Source organism: Macaca fascicularis, chromosome 1 (genome assembly GCF_037993035.2).
Source record: "Macaca fascicularis isolate 582-1 chromosome 1, T2T-MFA8v1.1".
NCBI classification, from domain to species: domain Eukaryota; kingdom Metazoa; phylum Chordata; class Mammalia; order Primates; family Cercopithecidae; genus Macaca; species Macaca fascicularis.
The window spans coordinates 134,915,783-134,939,410 of record NC_088375.1 but is presented as its reverse complement, the minus strand read 5'-3'; the positions used below and the strand labels follow the sequence as shown (position 1 = coordinate 134,939,410).

At 36.1% G+C, this 23,628-nt stretch overlaps 1 long non-coding RNA gene across 2 annotated transcripts; it reads right to left on the bottom strand.

Annotated features, from left to right (window-relative positions):
- Positions 1–249: 249 nt before the first annotated feature.
- On the bottom strand, positions 250–21,748 carry LOC135968692 (uncharacterized). Of its 2 annotated transcripts, XR_012428185.1 has the most exons (5): positions 21,096–21,748; positions 18,961–19,018; positions 15,980–16,039; positions 7,960–8,083; positions 250–479 (listed from the first exon to the last, which is right to left on the bottom strand). It is a non-coding gene; the product is annotated as an uncharacterized lncRNA (long non-coding RNA). The 2 variants fall into 2 exon arrangements; XR_010583634.1 differs by lacking the exons at positions 250–479; positions 7,960–8,083 and adding an exon at positions 15,246–15,434.
- Between the last annotated feature and the right edge of the window lie 1,880 nt (positions 21,749–23,628).

The window sequence follows — 23,628 nt, the reverse complement described above, 5'->3', positions numbered from 1 at the left end:
ATAAATGCTAAGCCTCTACCATGATTCTGTGCATGAAGGAAATAAAAGGCTGGCTAGAAATTTCCTGGATTCTTCATCTGGGTCAAGCTTTGTGATAAAGCTTATGCCATAAACCAAAAGGCTATTTTTATAATGACAATTCTTGGAAGGTAGAAGGCAGGGAGGTAGGGAGGTGGCAAACTCAGCAACTAATCATGATCATTACAATTCAAAGATGTAAAGACCTTTCTGACCAACATATATCCATTCAGTTCCAGGTGGAGGATGTGCTTGGAGGGGTCGACACTTGTGGAGGTGTGCAGACCTAGCTGTCTTCACGGTAACTTGATGGAACATCCATTGTTTATGTTAATAATTTATGAACCCAGTGTATTTGAAACTAAGGGAGAACTTAATATCTTATCAGTTGTTATCCTCCAGTTTCAGAGTGTTGTGCTAGCCAGTTCAGAATGTGTCTTCCAACAGCTTCTTGTTTTCATCTGGGAATTAGAAGAAATTTTATTCACGTCAACATTTACCCTTGGCCAGTTTCTAGGTCAAAGTTGTTAACTTTGTCAAAAATATCAGTTCATGTCCATTTTAATTTCTTTTTAAAATGTCTTTTTAATATATCTAATGAAATAAAATCATCTACCTTTAAATGATTAGTATCACAGTATTCCTTACAAGTACCTTTAGTATAAAAATGAATTATTATTATTATGTCCAATAGTGTAGATCTTACAACATACATGTAAAAGCTTAAATATCTCCCAAGCAGATCAAGCTCGTTGTGGTCAAAACCAAACCCAAAATGTGTTCTTCCACTAGTGTTTCTTGATCCATAATTTCACTTCCTCTATCTTATTGCTTATGCAAGAAGTTTATAAAGCATCCTCACTTTTCCCTCTCTATCTCACACCCCTCACCACAACATTAATCATCAGGGTCCATTGATACGATTGTCCAAAATCTTTTCATTATAAACTTCTCACCATTACTTCCTGCCACAAGCTTGTTCAATCCATTAGAATCACAAGACCTACTAGCTCGTCCTCCTAATCCTCTTTGTCACTTCTCTAATTTATTCTCTAAATTGCAAGCAAAGTTAATCTTAGGAAATCTCAAATCTTTTATTTCACTCCCTACTTAAAATTCTTTCATGGTTTTCTCCATCACTTATGATCATTGTTTAAATGAGCTGGTAGGCTCGGCGTGACCTGAACCCTGTCTCCTCTTTGCCTCTGCACCAGCCATTTATCTCCTCGCTCTCATGTCTTGGCCACAATGACTGGCCCAAGCTCTTATCCACCTCAGGACATTTCCACACACTGTTCATTGCCTGGATCACCCTTTAATTTTAACTAAGCTAACTAACTTTAATTCAGCCTATAGATAACAGCTAAAATGTTATTCATCCAGGGACTAATTTCCTCCCCATCCATCCTACCCATAAACATACTTTTAATTAGGCCCCACAGTTCTGCTTCCAAAGTACCCACAATTATTACTTCATAGGTCAATTCACAACAGTAATAACTTGTTTAATATTCGTGTTCCTTGCTATAATGACAGCAGATAAACTTAATCCACTAATCCAGGTGTGCAAGAAATAAGGCACTGTTTTGTTTTGTTTTTTTTCAAAATTAACTTAAATCTAATCCCTGCTTAATCAGCTTAAATCTAAATCCCACCAATCTGGAGAGAGTTTTAATCCCAGTGATTACCGGGCTCCACCTCTCCCATTTGCTTAGTGCCATGAACAATCTGAGTGGTATGTCTTATTCTGTCCTAAAGCACTGCACTACAGAGGTCCGTCCTGTTTGTGGTTCTCACTGGTTTCTTCAGAGAAGCCCATTTTCCATTCTCACATTTTCTTTCCTAGCACCTATCAGCTCTGTTCTATGCTTGGGGTCTGGGAATGTTTTCTGGGAGTGGGCATTCCATGGCTTGAGAACAGCCTTTCTGGATGTTACTTCTAGGTTGCCATTGCCCAAAGACGCTGCCAAGGAAACAGAGCAGGGCTATTCTACTTGTGGGCCCAGCAGTCTCTGCCCCCACCCCAGTCCGAGGCCTCTCCAATCTTCCTTGGAGACCCTAAAGATGACACTCCTATTCTCGCTTCTCCACTTGCAGTGAGTATAGTCTTTTCGAAAAAGCAAAAAGGTTGCTTTTAAAAAGTTTCTACCTTCCATTCTGCAAATGTCTTTGAAGCAAAAAACAAAAGTTATCTGCTTAAACTAAGAAGAAACAGAAACATACAGCAGAAAAAAAAAAAACAAATGAATGTCTAGAGACAATTCATGTGGGCAGCACTTGCTCAAATAATGTGCCCAACATTTACGTATATTGAAAGAACGACTGGATTTGAATTAACTCACAATCCTATTAATATGTTTGACATGTCTTTGCATATGTTGACAGTCCTGTATACATGTATAGAGAATTTTATAGGGAAGGAGAAAGAGAAATGTGAGCTGATATTTATGGCCAGCAGAAGAGCAGCCTTTCTGCTTCTTGTCCTGCCTATCATAGGACCACATCTAGTTTCAGCTCCATGTCAGCTCCATGTCAGCTGTGTACTGCAGACACCACCACCATCGGCTTGGCAAAATAAGAGAAAAATAAATATTCTCGCTATATGACATGAATCCCAGTACGCCTTTTCCACAGGCTAATAATAGTCTGTCTTCCCCTATAAGGTGGACAGGGAGTGTAAATGTTTGGAAGGTAGAACAAGACTGAATTTGACCTTTTACCACACGTGAAGTAGAATTGAGAGTTTTAGGTACACTCAGAGTGTAAATCAAGCAAGCTGTAATAGAATCACACACTACAGTGTTTAGATAACCTTCCTTTCAAATAGAAAAAACACATTTCCACTTCTCCATTCCGAAGCTGAGATACATTTTGAAAAATGAGAGATCTATTAGCCTTCTTTATAAAGGGGAAAGAGGAAGAGAAAAAGGTTTTCGGCTGAATTTCTTCTTATTTTTGCAGGAGACATCCAGCAATTGTACAGTGCTTACAGAAATTTCATGCAACTCTCTAAGGCTACATATTGTCTAATATACGGTTGATACTTAAGAATATCAAATAAAAAAATCATTTCTTAGGAACTGGGCTCTCTTTCAGCTTGAACATTTGGATTTTGCAAAATGTATTTATACCTCCCGGCGCTGAAGTCGATCTGGACTTTGGCAAGTTACCTGTCCTACGGAACTGGCTCTTTTAAGAACAAGCCCCCAGCTCCAGGAAGCACATTTGCTCAAATGTAAGCGGGCTGCAATTCCAGCAATTTGCTCCCTAACCACCTTGTAACAATCTTGTTTCTGATTCTGTGTTCCTTCTCCAGCTCCCCTCCTACTTTGGCCCTGAAGATTGTGAAGATTGAAGCACGATTTTATCTGCACTTCAGAAATCCTTTTCATACCCCATTTCTGGCTAGCGTGCTGCCTCCTAGACCACTAATTCCATGGACTGTTAATCTGTTAAAGGATTCCCCATCTTGCAACAGACTCATATTTGGCTTCCACAGATACCTCTGACCACTCATGGCCCCATTTTTAAATGAGACTTAGCCCCAATCCTAAACTGCCTGGATCAGATTGCTTCATCTCAGAATCCGAATCTTTATCAAAGAGTTCTGGTATTGTATTTCTAGTTCTAAAAGAATCCCAGGATAGCAAGACACAAGACTAGCCCACTATAGATACCTGGGCCATCATTCCTATCGAATTCATTTCAATCATTGGGAAAGTCAAGTTCTTAAACCAAGATATTCAGTCTTCTTTAAGCAGATGCCTTCATTTAATAGTTGAGGTAGCAAAGTATCATTCTTTTGTGGCACGAACTCCAAAGACCAGCAGGAAAAATGCTGATACCCTTTTATTCTAAGGATGTAGAATACACGTTATTTAGGTGCTCAGCTAGACATATGCATCCAGAAGCATTAGATTTAATGACACAGTCAACACGTAGAGGCACATCTCCACTCTCCTCATGATAAGGAAGCATGCTTTCTGGTGTTACAGAAGCTGTTTCTTGACACATTACTGCAGGGAAATGCCCCCGAATTGCAATTACCAAGTGAAAGCCACATCACATAAGCTATCTGACAAATGAGGAGAAAATCAGGTCACAGAGCATTACTGGAGAGAAAAATAACATCAAAGTACTCAACCATAAAATTATAGCTGAGAATGCTGTCATAAGTCAGCACCTCTAATGAAAACAGCAAGTCTAGCAATTGTTGCTCAGGTACCCGAAAGGCAATGTTCTACAAGAGGGATGGTCACCCAGAACATCAGTGTTCTCTTTCAGTTGGCTGGTCCCCAGCCTCACCTTCTTCTACCCAATTTGGACCACCTGACCCCACCTTTAGCTTCAGGACTGTTACATCATCAGAAACCAAGCCTAGACTCAGCAATGAGGACTTTAAGAAATTCCTGAGCAATATTTGGATGTGACACTCATTCCAGGCCTGACCTCACCTCTCATAAGATGCACATTCATAATTATATCTGGATATTTTTCTTCTGCTCGCTCAAATTGTACAGTCTGGCTTTTGAAACCAGATGGGTTTAAGTTTTTTCAGTGAGGAAATTGTAATATCTGACTTCTTGCCTATAAAGTGTAGATAAAATATTTACTTGCAGAGTTGTTATGAGCATTCACTGAGATGATAAATGTGAATGGGTCTAGCACAGGGTCTAACACATGGTAAGTGCTAAGCCTGCTGCTTTTTAAAATTCCCATACTACAATTCTTGAGTTTCTTTTTCTGCTTTCAGTCTGATGTCTTATTTGTTGACATTATCAATAGCTTATCTCAAAAATTATAATTTTAGTTTTTAAAATTTTAATTCTAAAATTTATTTTTAATTTTAATTAAGCATATATTCTTCTGGACATGCACTCTAATACAGTAGCCACTAGACACATGTGGTTATTTAAATATAAATTTTAATTGCTTATTTTAAACAATATTTAAAAATTCGGTGCCTCTATTGTACTAGCCAGATTTCCAGTGCCCAGTGGTCATGTGTGGCCAGTGACTATTATATTGGATAAAACAAAGACAGAATATTGTCATCATGGCAAAAGTTCTTTTGACAGCTCTGGAAGAGACAAAATCTAAGGAATTTGCTAATATATGCTATTACTTTTCTCTGAAGTATTTAGTTACCTTTTCCTTAATGTATTAACAAATGAGACAGGAAGTTGTAGCCAGAGCAATCAGGCAAGAGAGAGAAATAAAAGGCATTCAATAGGAAAAGAAAAAGTCAACTATCTCTCTTCACTGATGGTATGATTCTATATATAGAAAACCCCAAAAATTCTGCCAAAAGGCTACTCGAACTAGTAAATTATATTAGTACAATTCAGAATACAAAAATCTATGTAACATATCTATACACCAATAATGTTCAGGTGGAAAGTCAAATCAAAAACATGATCACATTTACAATAACCACAAAGAAAATGAAATACTTAGGAATACAGCTAAGCAAGGAAGTGAAATATCTCTATAATGAGAACTACAAAGCACTGCTGAAAGAAATCAGAGATGATACAAATAAATGGAAAAGCATTCCACGCTCACAGATTGAAAAAATCAATGTCATTAAAATGGTAATACTGCACAAAACAACACTGGAGAGAGATTTAGTGACTTAACACTATTCTTAGCAAATTAACAATGTCATTCCTGATAGAATTAGAAAAAACTACTCTAAAATCCGTATGAAACCAAAAAAAAAAGCCCCAATAGCCAAAGTAATCCTAAGCAAAATGTACAAAGCCAGAGGCATCACACTACTTGACTTCAAACTATATTATAATGATATAATAACCAGAATAGCATGGTATTGGTACAAAAACAGGCACGTAAACCAATGGAACACAATAGAAAACTTAGAAATAAAGCCATACACTCACAACCATCTGATCTTTAGGGAGGCAAACAAAACAAGCCATGGGAAAAGTCCTCCTTATTCAATAGTGATGAAATAACTGGCTATTCATGTGTAGAAGAATGAAACTGGACCTTTACCTTTTACTATATACAAAAATTAACTACAGACAGTTAAAGATTTACGTGTAAGACATGAAACTACAAAAATCCTAGAAGAAACCCTAGGAAATACCCTTCTGAACATCAGTCTTGGCAAATAATTTTTGGTTAAGTTACCAAAAGCAATAGCAATACAAACAAAAATTGACAAGTGGAATCCAATTAAACTTATGAGATTCTGAACAGCAAAACAAACTATCAATAGAGTAAACAGACAGCCTACAGAATGGGAGAAAATATCTGCAAACTATGCATCCAACAACAGTCTAATATCCAGAATCTATAGGAACTTAAAAAACAAATTACTCCATTTTTCAAAAATGGGTGAAGGACATGAACAGACACTTCTCAAAAGAAGACATACAAGTGACCAACAAACATGAAAAAAATGCTCATTATCACTAATCATCAGAGAAGTGTAAATCAAAACCACAATGAGCTACCATCTCCTACCAGTCAAAATATCTATTATCAAAAAGTCCAAAAGCAACAGATGCTAGTGAGCTTGTGGCGAAAAAGGGAATGTTTATACCATTGATGGGATTGTAAATTAGTTCAGCCATTGTGGAAAGCGGTTTAGAGATTTCTCAAAGAACTTAAAACAGAGCTACCATTCGACCCAGCAATCTCATTACTGAGATATACCCAAAGGAAAAGAGATCATTATGCCAAAAAAGACACATGCACTCATATGTTCATCAATGCACTCTTTACAATAGCAAAGACCTACAATCAAACTAAGTGTCCAACAATGGTGGATTGGATAAAGACAATGTGGTACATGTACACCATGGAATACTATGCAGCCATAAAAAGGAATGAAATCATGTCCTTTGTAGAACCATGGATGGAGCTAAAGGCTATAACTCTAAGCGAACTAATGCAGGAACAGAAAACCAAATACTACATGTTCTCACTTACAAACGAGAGCTAAACATTGAGCGCATATGAACATAGACATGGGAATAACAAACACAATGGACTACTAAAGAAGGGAGAGACAGAGGGAGGCATGGGTTGAAAAACTACCTATTGGGTACTATGCTCCTACTTGAGTGCAATATAACCACATAACAAACTTGCACATGTACCCCTTGTATCTAAAATCAAAGTTGAATTTTTAAAAATGAGACAAATGGTCCAGAGGCCATCTTCTTCTACAACTCAGGTTTTTAAACTAAAAATTGTTCATACTTCCTGTGGTCATATGAAAAACAAATCTTCTATTCTCAGTTTAGGAAACCAGTGTATAAGAGGAATTAACTTGGGACTTAACTGACCTTTAGAAATGTAAATCACATTAAATGTCCTTGGAAGATTTTCAAATATTTTCCCTCAAAAATTTAAGAGTGAGCTAAATCTTCCCAAAGATTGGGTCTCAGAACAGTGCCAATGTCTAATACTTTAGGTACAATTTAATAGAATCCATATTGACTCAGAATAAATCTTTGTCCCAAACTCTTTAAATTATATGATTCTTTGATACTTTGAAGTGAAGCAGACTAGACAAAGCACTCACAGGTTTCCCAACTTTACTGCTGGTATCTTTCTGTTGCTACCTCCAAAAGGTCATGTTCTGACCTTCAAAAAGCTTTCCCTTTTACTTCTCTGGGAACCCTTTCTCCAGAGCAGCCACCAGCTTAGAGTGCAAATCTACCCCATTTAATGGAGAAGATGGTGTGGCATGAAATATAATATTTGCCATTATTCACTATTAGTTCATTCAATCAGCAAATATTATTGAGTACCTGATATGTTCCAGACCCTTGGCTAAATGCTGGGGATATGGTGATAAACAAAATAAACATGACCCTTCTTCTGTGGTGCTTATGGATGAATATAATAGCTCAGTTCGACTTAGATGAATAAAATTATATGACATATTAAGTTGTTTTATTTTCTTACCTTCAGACTAACTGATTTGTTCTTCTGTAGCCATGTTCAGAGGAAGGAACACTGTTCTACAAGCATCTCCATATTCAAGTCAAAATTACATTCTCCAAAGACACCCAATCCTGGTCTTACTCAACTAGCCACCAATTTGGGCTAAGTCACCAAGATGGCAAATATCTCATAAACCAAATTACTTGGTGTAGGTGTCTGAATTATTCTGAGAAGCTGTACTGAGAAGGGCACTGAGGCTACATTTAAGTGAGACTGGAGAAAGTGTTGTGGTCTACTAGCAATATCTTTCCATGGGCTCAAGAAATTAGAGTATGACAAATATGCTCAGTTATTTGCATTACTTGGGAGAAAACTCAGAGGTGATGTGGAGAGGTGTAATTCCAGATTAGGAAAGCAGGCAAGGGCTAAGACATAGAAGCATGGAAAAGTATGACTTGTTCCTCAAAAGGCAAGTGGTCCAGGTGAATGGAATGCCGGGTGGGTGGAGATATGAGAAAAGGGCCAGTGAAGATGTGTGGGCCCAGACTATGGATGACCTTGAATATCAGCCATCAAGTTCAGATGATTTGTCTGTGAAATTATCATGTGGTTACCAAATTTTGGTGATTCCCAATCCGAATCAAAGTCACATTCTTTCTGCTACTGGTTTTTCTGTAATAAAAAGCTCTCTTTCTCCTATAAACTTCCTTCTAACCAAGGCATCTGTTCACACATAAATTATCTCGTTATCATTAAAGTTAACATTCTTAAAATTCAACTCTAAATTGGATGGGCTCTATATTTACGGAGAACTAAATTTCAGAATAACCAATAAAACAAGGTCAGTTATGTAATTAGATTGCTGACATAAAGTCCTACCCAAGCTCTTTATGAGAACTATGTTAAGATAGATACTTATAGCTCAGCATGTGCTTTTCTTACTCAAAGTAAAGATGAATATGTATTTAGTGCACAAAGGATAGAATAATAAAACAGTACAATAAAATCCTGTTCTCTCCAAATGTTTAATTTCTAGTTTCTATGACATAAATACCTAAATATTCCCTGAATGATTATGCAAAAATAAAATCTCTTTTCCCCCCACCAACATATCTATGTATGTGTGTGTGTACATGTGTGTATGTGTGTGTAGGCTAAAGATAAGACAGTAGAAACTAGCTATGAAATTACCAGTGAACAATTTACTGCAATGTCTAGCATATCATTCTTATAACTGTAAAATTACTTAATGTACTGAAGTGTTAAGTTATATAATGCCTACAATTTATATAGTAGAGGTCTGGTCATCTTTAAAAACGCATACACTGTATGAAGAGGATAATAGTACTTATAGATTTCAAATTGAAAGGCAAATGAAAAAATAGACTCATGGAAAAAATAATGGCTCAAATTTATTCTGTCAAACAATATTCTCAGGATACAGAATGCAGTCTAAAGAACTGAATATTTGTCTATCTCTGCCCCCTTGTGGTGGTATGTGCCTCTCAGGTAAGGTAAGCAAATTTTTGCAGAAGGAAATCAAACACTTCAGGTTTGAAAACAGACATAAGAAAGAGTAAAAATAGAAGTAAATTATTATATTTAACACGGAACAGAATAATTTTACCTCCATCGGTGTGTGTATACTTAATATAATATCTGTGGTTAAATTTTAAGAGCTACTGGACCAGAATAGTTATAAATGTGAAATGCTAAATTCGCCTGAGACAGAAACAAATAGCAAAATTATGGTTAACTTTTATTTTAGATCTTTGAAGTGTTGTAATGGTAATTACATAGAGATACGTTTTACCCAGAAACTATGTAGGATTATATGATATATGTCATTCAACCACAATGATGAATGTGTATTGAAGACCTTCTATATGATGGACACTTGATTAGATCTCAGGGAAAAAAAGGCAGTATAGTCCTTGACCTCATGGATTCTATGCTTTATGAAGAGAAGAAGACAAGCTACAGATAATCACAATAAAAAATTACAATCTCAAGGTAATGTGTGAAGGAAGAGAATATGGTTCTCTTATATATAACTAATAATATATTTATTATTCTATTAATAATAATAAATAAATATTAATATATTTATTTATTAGAGCTAATAAAAGAAACAGATCTAGCATGGGAGGCTAAAAGGAAGGCAAGAGTGAGAGAGGCTGTGAATATATGCGGGCAGGGAGTATATGGGAATTGTCTGTCTGCTCAATTATGCTGTGAACCTAAAGCTGCTCTAAAAAACAAAGTCTATTTTTAACAAAGGAAGAAAAGCAAGAGGGAAAAAGAGGCACAGCGTGCTGGGATAGGCAGGAGAAGGGATGCACTAGAAGGTATACAAACAAAGCTCTGGGCCAAACAGTGGCAGAGCACATTCCAGGGCCTTACAGTCAGTGGCTGGAGCCCAGAGAGGGAGAAAGGTGTCCCAGGAACATGGAAAGGTGTTCAGAAGCCAAAACTTGCACAACCATCTAGGTCATATAATGAATTTAGGTCTTTGGGAGTAATAGGGAGCTATTGAAAGGTTTCAAAGAGTAGGGCAATATAATCTGTATTTTAGAAATATATTTTAAATTTCTTAAAATAAAATTTTAAATGAGGATAAAAGAAGACCAAAGAATATACTACTTTAATTAAATGTCTGATACGGTTTGGCTCTGTGTCCCCACTCAAATCTCATCTTGTAGCTCCCATGATTCCCATGTGTTGTGGGAGGTACCCAGTGGGAGATGATTGAATCATGGGAGTGTGTGTTTCCTGTGCTCTTCTCGTGATAGTGACTAGGTCTCACGAGATCTGATGGTTTTAAAAATGGGAGTTTTCCCACACAAGCTCTCTCTTTTTGCCTGTTGCCATCCATGTAAGATGTAACTTGCTCCTTCTTCCCTTCTGCCATGATTGTGAGGCTTCCCCAACCACATGGAACTGTGAGTTCTCCATTAAAATTATTTTCTTTGTAAATTGCCCAGTCTTGGGTATGTCTTTATCAGCAACGTTAAAACGGACTAATACAATGTCCATTCATACATGTGGTGAATGCTTACTAGGTGACAGCCTTTGTTCTAAGCTTTTAAGTTTAAAAATGTAATGTTCACAATTCCAAAATGCAGACAATAGACTATAATAGGAGTTTCAACAAAAGATAATGGTACCTTGGACTAGAAGCAGGGTAATGGAAATGAATGGACATTTGAAAACATCTAGAATAACTAGTGACGGGTTGATTCCTTGTTTCTGGTTTATGCTACTGGAAGGATGGTGGCCATATCCTAAAAAGAGAATCCTATGACTCAGGCCTGTACTCCCAGAACTTGAGAGGCCAAGATGGGTGGATCATTTGAGGTCAGGAGTTTGAGACAAGCCTGACCAATATGGTGAAATCTCATCTCTACTAAAAATAGAAAAATTAGCCGGGCATGTTTGCAGGTGCCTGTAGTCCCAGCTACTCAGGAGGCTGAGGCAGGAGAATCTCTTGAACTCAGAGGTAGAGGTTGCAATGAGCTGAGATGGTACCAATGTACTCCAGCCTGGGCAATAAAGCGAGACTCTGTCAAAAAAAAAAAAAAATTCTAAAGAAGAACAAGTTTGAAGAGTTGGGATGGCAGGGACCAGAATAGAAGCATATACCTACATTCAGTCTTGGAAACACTGAATTTGAAGAATTTCTGAGACACCTAAGAGCAGATATGGGCCAGGTCTAGGAGGGAAGAAAAGGTCAAGCCAGAGAAGCTTAAGAAACCTGTTATAAAAGAATAAATGACTATCACTTAAGAAGACTGCTGATCATCTCAGGGGGAAAAGAAACTTCAGTTTCACAGAAGAAGTTATGGAAATTGGAGAAGTTGGGAGTTTGGGAAATTTGCTGGTGGCAAATAAGCAGGGAAAAATCACTAAAAATCAGTTCACTACATGGCTTATTTCCCGAAAACCAATCCATCAAACATAGTGACTTAACAAAAATAATCTTATACATTTTAAGAGAAATATTTTGATTTGATGACTGAATATAAAACAATACAGATGTCATAAGTAAAATCTTAAGTTTCACGTAGAAATTACTCATTTATATTGATTTTTATTCCTTTTAAAATGTCATTTTTTATTGAGCCAACCTTTTAGCATTCATATGTTTTCATTTACAGTATTTTTAATCTATTTATGTTTTATCCATTTTTTGTATCTTTTTCATTTGGTCCATTGTGGTCATTTTTTTTTTCTTTTTTGTGTGTGTGCTTTCATAGAGAATCATTTGCAAATTACTACCAACCAAATCAAGATACCTTAATTGTTCCTTGATAGAAAACACATTTTTAGTTTCTTTTTTTTTTTTTTTTTTTTTTTTTTTTTTTTTTTTTTTGAGACAGTCTCGCTCTGTCACCCAGGCTGGAGTGCAGTGGCGCGATCTCGGCTCACCGCAAGCTCCGCCTCCCGGGTTCACGCCATTCTCCTGCCTCAGCTTCCCGAGTAGCTGGGACTACAGGCGCCCGCCACCTTGCCCGGCTAGTTTTTTGTATTTTTTAGTAGGGACGGGGTTTCACCGTGTTCGCCAGGATGGTCTCGATCTCCTGACCTCGTGATCCGCACGTCTCGGCCTCCCGAAGTGCTGGGATTACAGGCTTGAGCCACCGCGCCCAGCCCACATTTTTAGTTTCATGTGAGATGTGATGGTTTAAGCTAATTCTGATTCTTTTGAATGAATTTAAATTTTAATTCTAAATTTTATTTAATTAAAAATTTTTCTTTCATTAAATTTTAATTTAAAATTCTGAAATTCTGATTTATTTTAGTGCTGTGAATTTAAATTTAAAGTTCAATCTCCTAATTAAAGTTTAATTTAATCTTAAACTATAAATACTAGAGATATAAAAGGAAAGCTGGTTTGCTTTGAGGAAGTGGCAAAAGAATAAGGAAAACACATAAAGTTTACCAAAATAGGAAATGACATTCAGAGATAACTGAAACTATATCTGAGGTAGATAAGAAGTCCCATTACATATAAAATAACCCCCTCAAAGAAAAAAAAAGCTGAAAAACAGCTTTTGCCTTCAGAAATTTTAAAAATAAAACATTCTTTAGCATTTACAGATTTTTTTTGCCAGGTTCTCAGGTTGGGTTTAACCTTAAAAAGTTAATATCCAGAAAATCATATTTCATCATTGGGGACCAAATTTAAACATCCTAATCACTTTAACTATTACAACTATTTGGGATAAACTAATACATTTGGTGAATCTGATCATTTGGTGAATGACCATTCAGTGAACTGTTTCTTTAGCAGATATATTTTTAAATTAGGAAGGATCCAATTCACTGTCACAAAAACAGCCTTTCCTTTCCCAAGACTGCCACAAGTCTAGAAGGGGAGATTAACAGGCAAAGACTTAAAAACTTTTTATAAATATTAAGAAATGAGCCAAGTGCAGGGCACTCTATAGTAGCATAGGAGGGAGGGTAGGTGAGCAGCCAGCTTGACCTCAGGAAATTTCCCAAGATTCACACTGGTAATGACAATATAGCTGATTATTGAAAGAGTTTTCCAACCAGAAAGGGAAGAAAAAGACAACATCATTTCTCAAAGCATGAAAGGGCATGCTATTTTCTGAGAATGGCAAATAATATTGCATCAGCTTTTGATGCACAGGAGGCATGAATAATGGCAATTGGTAGTAAATGATGATTTTAAAAAGCCTATCACGTACATTTAGGAAGTATATTTAGGAAATAAAATTTTGCATTATTATCAAGACTTAGAACTTGACTGCCTTTAGCAGATGAATGAAAATGCAGATCCCAAGATGATGTGCAATTTCTAATTTGGACAAATAGATAAATTCCTGAGACAGAGGAGTTCAAAGGAAGAAATGTTAGAAGGAAAGATTTTAGAGGGAGAAATTATAAGTACAGTTTTATATATGTTAAATGTGAGGTGCTTATGTGGGATCTAAATTTAGAATTTCAACTTGAAATTCATGAAACGAATATGGAATTCAAAAGAGATGTGCAGATGAGATTTTCAAAAGACTAGGAATGAGTAGCATATATAGCAATTGAAACTGTAGGAGTAAAAGATATTATAAGCAGAATATTTAATGTTAAAAAAAAAATTTTAGGGATAGAACCCTGAGGGACACTAGCACTCAAGGAACTGTCAGAAGAAAGAGTTCCTAAAGTTAGACTGAGAAAGAGTGGCTAGAAAAGTAGTGTGGCATGTAACGAACTCTCCTCTAGTGTTCTGAGGAAGAGAGAGTGGTACAGAACTAAATATTTCAGAAAGGTTGAATGATAATCCAAACCAGGAAGCCTCCAGTGGATGTGTTACTAGAAAACAGAGGCATTTCATTGGATTGGGGAGAGCAGAGGGCTTGAAGAGTGAAGGTCAGGAAGTTGAGACAGAAAGTGAAGATAATGAAGAAGGAAGTCAAGTTTCACGGAATCGTTTTTCTCAAGATTGTAGGGATATGTTCACGTTTAAATGCAGATAAAAAGTGAAAATAGAATGAGAGAGTTTGAAGATCTACTTGCTTTTTGAGCAAACTGCTTAATTTTTCTCCTCCCAATTCTTTAATCTGAAATATGGGGATATGAAACAATGTCTACATCATGAGATCTAATTGTATAATCCATGCAGAGCTTTGCATATTACCTGGTATATGCTAATTACTTAATAAATACTGGCTAATATTAAATAGCAGAAAGAATAGTATTGAAACAGGAGAAAGGAGAGAGAATGTGGATTTGGATCCATGTCTGTGTGTACATTCAGCATTGGGAGATGTACAGAGTTTCAATCTCATAATCACTATCTCTCTGTCAAGAAAGAGGGGTAGTGGATTCAGAAGTTTCTGAAGTGAATTAAAAGGATTATATTTGGTAGTGGATTCAGAAGTTTCTGAAGGGAATTAAAAGGATTGTATTTCTCATATCTATATGAAGAAGGAAGGAAGGGAATAGACTAAAATTTATCATATCTCTTTTATGAGTCATGAATTAAAATAAGTGTTTTGTTTATATTATCTCATTTAGTTCTCAAAGTAAGGTAGTTATTATTCCCATTTCACAAATACACAAACTGAGGTTTCTGTATCAAAGTATTCTGTGGTAACAATAGACTCAAACAATGACTCAACATGGTATAAGTTTATTGCTTGCTCTTCAAACAGTCTAGTAGAGTAATAGGGCTCCTTCTCCATAGTCACTGAAGAACTCAAGTCGATAAAATGCTCTGCCACTTTCAACAATATGGCTTCCAAGCTTGGCACAGTCTTCTCCAGCCGGGTGGAAACTAGGAAGGGTTTTCTTTTTTTTTTTTTAATCTTCATTGTTGTATTTGGCTTGTTTATTTGTTTGTTCGTTGACCAGAAAAATGATATGGGCCAGACATAGAAGAAATACTCATAAGTTCTGTTCATATTCTCTGACTAGAAATTAGCCACATGCTACAAGTAACAGTCTCTGCCAGTTTGTTTATTTGTTCGAGGAAGCTTGAGAGCAGGGAAGAAGATTATGAGTTTATTTTAGAAACATTGCATTAAAGTTTATATGTTCAAGTGGAATATTACCTGTAGAGGTACAGCTTAAGAGAGAACCTCAATGGAGTTTTGAGGAGAACCCTGAGGTGTAAAGCAAATAAGACCATCAAGCATTGAAATAAATAAGGTTGACAAAAAAAATATTATACTAGCCATAGAATTGCAATATTTCCGCAGAGAGCACTAAGAGAATCCCTACCTACTACCTAAAAAGCTAGTAAGGATAAAATGGGAAAATAGGCCTCGAAATTGCTAAGCAAATACACTAAATTACCATTCCAAAAACTATAGTAAAGAAAGAAGTAAGAATGGGTAATAATTGATAATACCGTGTGGTTTTCTTCAATCTTCTTTTATTTTCTATCAGTAAAAGCATTTGCTATGCAACTAAATGCCACTAGTAAATGAAACAATATTGCTCAAACTTATGTGGGCTATTTAGTAACCAAAAAAAAATTATTGGTGCTGCTGGCAACAAGCTGATAATCTATACTTACTTTTTCTATTGTGTGTGAATCATTTTTCTAATATATGTTCATGTCATATCTCTGTTAACTCTGTAAGCAAAAATGCAAAGCAAGTTAATAAACATTCCAACAAACAAAACTCATAGCCTTAATGGAAATAATGTACAACCCAACAAAATCATACAATTCTTGTAGAACAAACTCTTCCATGAATATCTAATATAGTAAAAAGAGCAAAAGACCTAGATTCTTGCTCTAGCCATGTAAATATCTGAATAATTTGAGGAAAGTCACTTTTCTTTGAAGGGCTTCACTTCTTCCATCAGTAAAATGACCCAAGTTTGAACTAGATTAGATTCAATTTACCAAACATTTATTGAACATCTATTGTTAAACTCTGTGCCAAGTACTGGGCATATAGAGATACTTAAGATACAATCCCTGTGTTAAGCTTTTCAACGAAAGTTATTTCTTTCCTGGGCACATGGATAACTAACTAAACTTTCAATCTTACTATCAAAAGATAAAACCTTATCGTTAGTTCTGCTCAATGAAATGTGAATAGCACATGTCTGTGTCAGTCCACGCTGAAGCAGTAGAAGCCCCTACTCAATTTTTACTTCTTCTGCCATGGAAATATGAGAACAGTCCTTGTATCGAGAAGGTAGAGCCTCAAGTTTGAAGTTGCCTAGATCCCTGAGTCACTGAACAGATCAGTAAACAGCTATCCTTGAGAGTTGCCCAGATCTGTGGCAGATTCTTGCATGAGTGAGATGTAAACTTTTTTTCTGATAACTAGCATGAACTACAATAGAGTCTATCACACCTTGACAAAAGAGGCTAGTTAGAGGGTAGACATATGCAACATGGTATGCATTTCACTATGGGAAAAATATAGTGCCTTTGGCAGAGAAAATGAAAAGTGATTCATTATTTCTAAAGATATCAGGGAAGCTATCGTAAATTAAGAATGAGTGTGGCAGTTTAATGAAGGAACTGGAATATAACGTTGAGACACAAGAAAGACCGTCAAGGATGGAACCTTGGGGAACACTAACATCTAAGATTTAGATAAAGACAAGTTGATAAAGAAAACTGAGAAGAGAAGACAAAGGAGCAGAAAGAAAACCAGAAAGAAATGGTCTTCTGGAAACCCAGAAAGGAAAGGAAAACATTCCAAGAGGAGTCAGAAATTGTCTGTAATGTCAATTGTAGGGAAGTCATGATCTGAAAAGAGGCCACTGGATTCAAAATTATGAAAACTTTAAAGATGATATGCAGACTATAGTGATTGGGAGACAAAAAGGTGGCAAAATATGCTTGTAGTAAACACACAGTAGCATTTATCAAAGTGTGTTTTGGAAAATATTTACTGCACAAAATTCTCCCCCAAAAGATGGAGGGAGTTGACTGTCGAATGCATCTGAGACATGCTGCTGCATACCATCTGCCTATAATGGGATTTGGAAAATCTATTTGTGATTTCTCACCATGGGAGATAAGAAAAGGAAAAACAAAAAGTATTACTTTCTTACAAACTCACAACATCGAGTCAAGAAAACAAAGTAAACTCCTGGACTGCTCCACAAGTGTTGACCAATAAAGTTTAGTTTCTAATAGCACTAAATTTTGTTTAACTAAGAAAAAATAAACCCTTGAATGGGGACAAATTAGGTTAAATTTTTTAATTAGGTATGTCTTGAAAATAAAAGAATCCGTAAAGTGTGTTTTCCCTTCTCATATAGCACATTTGTGGTTTGCTAGCCTGAGCACAATTACAAGCTTCAGCCGATTTTTGCAACATTCCTTTTCTCTAATTTGTAAAATGGGGAAAAGAATAACACAGATTTCAAAGAGTTGTCTTGAGGAGTCAGTGAGATAAAACATGAAAGCACTTAGAATATTGCTTGACATATAGAGAATGCTCAATAAACATTAACTATGACCATTATTAAACTTTTTATATCTCCTTCAGCATCAAGCTGGCACACAGCAGAACTCAAACCATCTGGGCCCCCGATGATGTGTTGTTATTGACCCTTGGCAGTCAATGTAACATTCATGCATAATTTACACACTAAAAATCAAGAGTTGGCAGAGGAACTATTACATTTGGTTACTTCAATTTCAAGGGGAGATATCTGAACTTGAGAACTGTCAATCTAGCCATGATTTTAACAGAACTATCCTTGTGGGATCTGATCATTTAATCCACCTAATTGCATGAAAATAGAATAATTTAATGCATATTCCTAATTGGGGTTCACACCTAAACAAACACACATGTTCCTAAATGAGTGTGCGGTGAGTCTGTGCTTTTCTGTCATTACTCCAACCATTGCATTAAATTGTTAAGAAACCTATTTTCTGAAAGGAAACTATAGGAAAATATCTAGCCAATTTCTTAATTAAAGAGCAATTCTTTAAATCTTACTGTGATTTTAAAACTTTAACATAAAGTCTTCTGCTCTGAGGAAAATTATATAGTTAGGCTGCCAAAGAATTCCCTCCCCAAGAATTTACACCATGTGATCATGTGGGCTGTGAGCATTCTGAAAGTTTTCCCCTCAGATCTCCCAGACAGAGCACTGCCTCTTCCTCCCACACAGTTTGGGGTTTGGGTTATGTTTTTTCCAAAAAAAAAAGATATGAGAATTTAACTCATTTTTACTTTTAATGTCAGACTCATTCTGAGGCTATATACAGAATCCAGCATCAGCACAGAAAAAGTCATTTGAGTTTCCTCTTCCTCATATTGAAATAAAAAATAAATATCTAAAATTATCCATAACACATAGTTTTAAATTGAGTAGATGTAAAACGCTTGCTCTGAGAGCAGCACTGAATTCCCCTCAGAATGTCTTTAGAAGTGGGTTTTTATATGTCTGCCATCTGAGTTTTTTATATCCACATCCTTAGAAGGCATTTCATGCATTACCCAGTCTGTCCAGCAAGAAGTCCACATTAGCTTGTGGTAACTGTACTACCATGAGGAGAGCAATCAGCATTACCTCATTGCTATCTTCTGCCTCTTCCAAATTTACAGACTCTTCATCCATCTTCTGGAAGCTTCAAAGACAAAAAGTAGGCAAACTATCCACCTCTATTTCGATAATTCTACCACACATCTTTGTTTGCCAGGATACAAGAGGGTATTTTAGAAGACAAACATTGTGACAATCCAGTACCCTATTGTCACTTTGTAATGTTTTCATATTTCCATTGCATTCTTCCACCTGGCCACACCAGACATTGTTAACTAAGCTTCACTTGTACTAACTTCATAGACACAAAACCAGTTACTATAAAGAATAGAGTAAGATCAATCATGTGCACCTGACTTTTCCCATCACTGCCTTCACTCTGCCAATTCCTCACTATTCTTCATCTCCTTAAGTATAACTTACTCAGGGAGACTTTCTCTCTACCCTCCTTCCTATCCCAACACACACCTGTCTAGATCAGGTCCTTCTATACCACACTCTGAGAAACACCCTAATTTTTCTTTTTCTTTGTGGCATTTGAAATGATTGTAATTTTAGGGTGATCTGTATAATTGTTTTTTACTGTTTCTCTCTCCTCCTAGACTGTTTTCATGTCCATGGTTACTGTTCCATAAGTGTTTGTTGCATGAATGAATCCTTTGGGTAACATCTTTTATTAAAGAAACAAGTCTGATGAGATTATAGTCATGTTCAGATTTCTGTTATCAAACTGAGGCACAATGAGGAAGAAATAGAAATAGGCCATTATCACTTTGGCATTTAGAAAAGCATTTAATCCAAGCATAATTCATTTCATGAGCCTGGCCCTTTAAAATTTAAAATATAGCAAATAAACATACAATGATATTACCTTATCCTTGGGAACAATATTTTCCCCGTGTTATAGTTTTCTATAACCGACACAGAACATCAAAATGTGGTATCTGCTTTTTCAGCAAATCATTTAATATACAAAGTACCATTGCAAAATAGCCTATTGAGGAAGATAAAATTTTACTACCATCTTCATTTGGCCTCCCTGACCAATCTCCTCTAATGGCTACTCTGTGTTATATTCCCCATGTTCTCTGCTGTTTATGTCTTTCCTGCTGCCTCTTTCGCTGCTTGGCTTCCCCTCTGTGCTTCACGCATTTTACCACTGGCATGCAATCCACTGAAGGATGTTCCCACAGAGATTTTCCACTCCGTGGAGGAGTCAGAGATTCACCATTAACCCCAAACTGGCCTACTGGCATTTACAGAACTGTCCAATAATGTCCCTCCTTGCCTCTCATCAGCTGGTGTATGTTTGGAAAATACAAGCAATTATGATATTGTCCTGAGGTAAACACGATTAGGAATCAAATCATTAGAGAAAAAAAATCCACAATAATGCTTTTTAAGCCAAATATAAATGATTTATTAAAAACAATCTATATTCATTTGTCAGACTGATTTCCAGAACTGAAAATCTCATGTAATGTTTCTATCCTTACCTAAAATGGTACTTAAAAGGTTATTTGAAATGTTATTTGTGATTACTAATTCTTATGGTCTTGCAGAAATCAAAACACCACATATAAATATAAGCAAGGGTAACAAGGCAGCTGTAAATGTTTTTCCTCTAAACAGATTCTCGAAAGTTCTTTTCACTGAAAAAAAAAAAAAATGCAAATGACTTCTGCTAGAAAATATTAATAAATCTGCATGCAAAATTTGATTCAGGAAATATTAGGTGTGTGGTATGTATGGCACTGGTAAAATGCAGAGATAAATCCTCAACCTCTCTGTCCCTCAGTATCTTCACCTGCAAAATGGTAATAACAATAGTACTTACCTCAAGTATGTGTTGTAAGCATTAAATGAGTTAACATATATGAACACTTAGGGATGGGCCTGGCACCTAGTAAGTGTTCAGGAATGTTAGCTGTAATTTTTATTATTTACAATAATGAAGAACTTTTAGCCCCGGCATGTGAGACTTAAATGTAAACATAAAAATATGGACCCCACTGTGGTTGTTCCAGATGTTTTTAGTATTTTTTAAACCTCACTCGCCTTGAAAATGCATCTATATGAGTAGCACCTCCACCATACGTCTGATCAACATTGGACATCTCAGAGACTTGAAACCAAACCAATAAAATAAGGGCTAATAGTACCTCTTCATTCCCTCCACTCATTTCCAGAGAAAGCCGGGAAGATAGTTCTTTCTGTAGGAGACCAAGTTTCCAGCCCAATCTAATGCCTGGATCCCTTCTTGAATATTCTAAAGTGAACCTGAAAGACATCAGATAAACCCTAAAATAAAATTTGTTTGTTTCTTTTGGTTGTGTGTGTGTTTCTTTTGAAATCTATAAAATGGGGATAATTAAACAAAATGACAATATATAATAATATATAATGCTGTGAGCCAGACCTCGCTACAAGCAATTTCCATATATTAACTCATTTAATTCTCACTATAACCAATTATTGTTCTCAATTTACAAATGAAGAAGCTAAGGCACACAGTAGCTGGTCATATAGATGCATCTTGTCCAACATCACACAATTCATTAGCCAGGATGTGAAGCTAGTAATACTCTTAACCACAATATTATACTGGTCCCTACTCCATCCCTTCAGCACTTACATTATAAATTATGCCCATACCAAAATTTCTTATATGTCAAGACCAAAAGCTCCAGGAGCTCCTTAGAGGAGCACAAAGAACATTGGCTTTGTTCTGTTTAACAAAGTCTAACTTTGTGGTTCCTGTAACTAGGGTCACCATACATCTAATTCTGCCTGGGACCATCCAGGTTTGTACCTGTTTCCCCAGTGAAAATTATAAATAGCATCCCCTTTCACCTTCAACAGTAATGTAAATCATATGTCTGATCTTTAACTTAATAGTTCTGAATGTGAGAAATGAGTTTGTATGCGTGTACATGTGTATGTTGCCACCTGAGGTTTTGAATTATTTACCCTTAAAATGCTTTGCTACTTTTTCTTGCACAGATTTCTATCTTTAAAATAAACTCAGAATATTCACTCATCTCAGTAGCACCTAGCAAGAGTTGAGGTGGTATAAAGGAGTAACAGGCCTTTACACCTGTGACACAAAGTATTGGTAATAATTCTGACTAGGACTCAGCTTATTCTCCCATTGTCCTGCTTAGTTCATGAACTATTGTTGAAGTTGTTTTGTAAAATGCATTTGAATGTATCTTTGACAAACATACTGTTAGTCACTTTTCATTTTTTCGTAATCTCTAAATTGATATATTCACTTGCTTGATCATTAAAAGAGGAGCATCCTGTTTTTCATGGGGTTTCCTTGAGGTTTCATTGAGGTTTCAAACTTTCATGCATTTTTTAGGGTATGTATAAAGTAACAGATTGTTTTCCCTGCTACACTTTCACCATTTCTTGTACTGGTTCAGTTGTCTCTGATGCTTCTTTGTTTCTAACTTTGTTTTATGAAGTTAGTTTGTCTTCCGTCAATCTAAGAAAATAAAAAAGAAGTAGAAGAAAGAAAAGAAACAATTACATCACCTTTACATGCCTTCTGGATACCTTCCTTCCACTTACCATTTTTTCAAAAATGGAGTGACTCTCTTGATACGGATTATAAGTAGATATCTGACTGGAATGCCCTTTGCGCCTTCTCCCTTTAGTGAAATATTATCTAGCGTTCCAAGTCCACATTAAGTATCTTCTCTTCTGTGAACCCTCTAGACAGAATCAATTGATACACCATCTGTGATGCTGCAGTTTTCTTTATCCTGTATTACGATTTTACCCTCGTCTGTCATTTCCCTCATTTGTGAGCTCAATCACAAAGCAAGAATTTGTTTTTATATCCCTCCCTTGGGTCTAGCACAAGGTCTGGTATATATGTACTTAATGAATGTTTGATGAATTAATAGCATTTTATAGTATACAAAGTTATTTCAAACCTATTAGCTCATCCTAGCTCTATAGCAATTTTATGAAGTATAAGATTATATTGTTTATACTCATGAAATATAACATTATGAACACCGCCATTTCATAGATGGGAAACCTGAGAAATCCCAGAAGGTAAAGGGTATATGGGAAGAGGGGTATAAACCACTGTATAAGTTCCTAACTCATTAGATTTATTCAAACAATACATCATTTAGTCTTCAAGGGCAATAATGATCATTTTGACTTGAGAAAACTATTTTATTTGACAGTCTTTTCTAGTGTCCAGAGAAGCTTCTGGAAATTGTGTTTCTGGTTTTTCTTTATAGTATCAGTTATCAGAACTACTATGAGCTTTGCTGTGAAAACTTCATCTGACACAAAATGTGTATGACACAGACTGAACTTTCAAAATTGCACAAGTCAAAAAAGATAGGCCTTGAAATTACATTTCCTGAGTAGGTTTTCCATTACTTTTAGAATGGCCTCCAGGGTAAACCTGCCTCCACAGAGTAGACCTTAGCCAATCTTTATCATGGTAGCCCACCAGGAAATTTCCATGTGGCAACAGGCCACAGCTAAAGAAACATGGATAGGACTGCTCTCAAACCACTGAAACATTGCCTGAGTGTCCTTTTGTGTAGTCCAGACCCTTTCACCCTAAATTATCTGCTTATTTTTTTGCTAAGGAGGTCAGACTGCAGGAAAAATTCATTAACATAAAATATCATTTACATTTAACCTCTGAACAAGGAAAGTTAT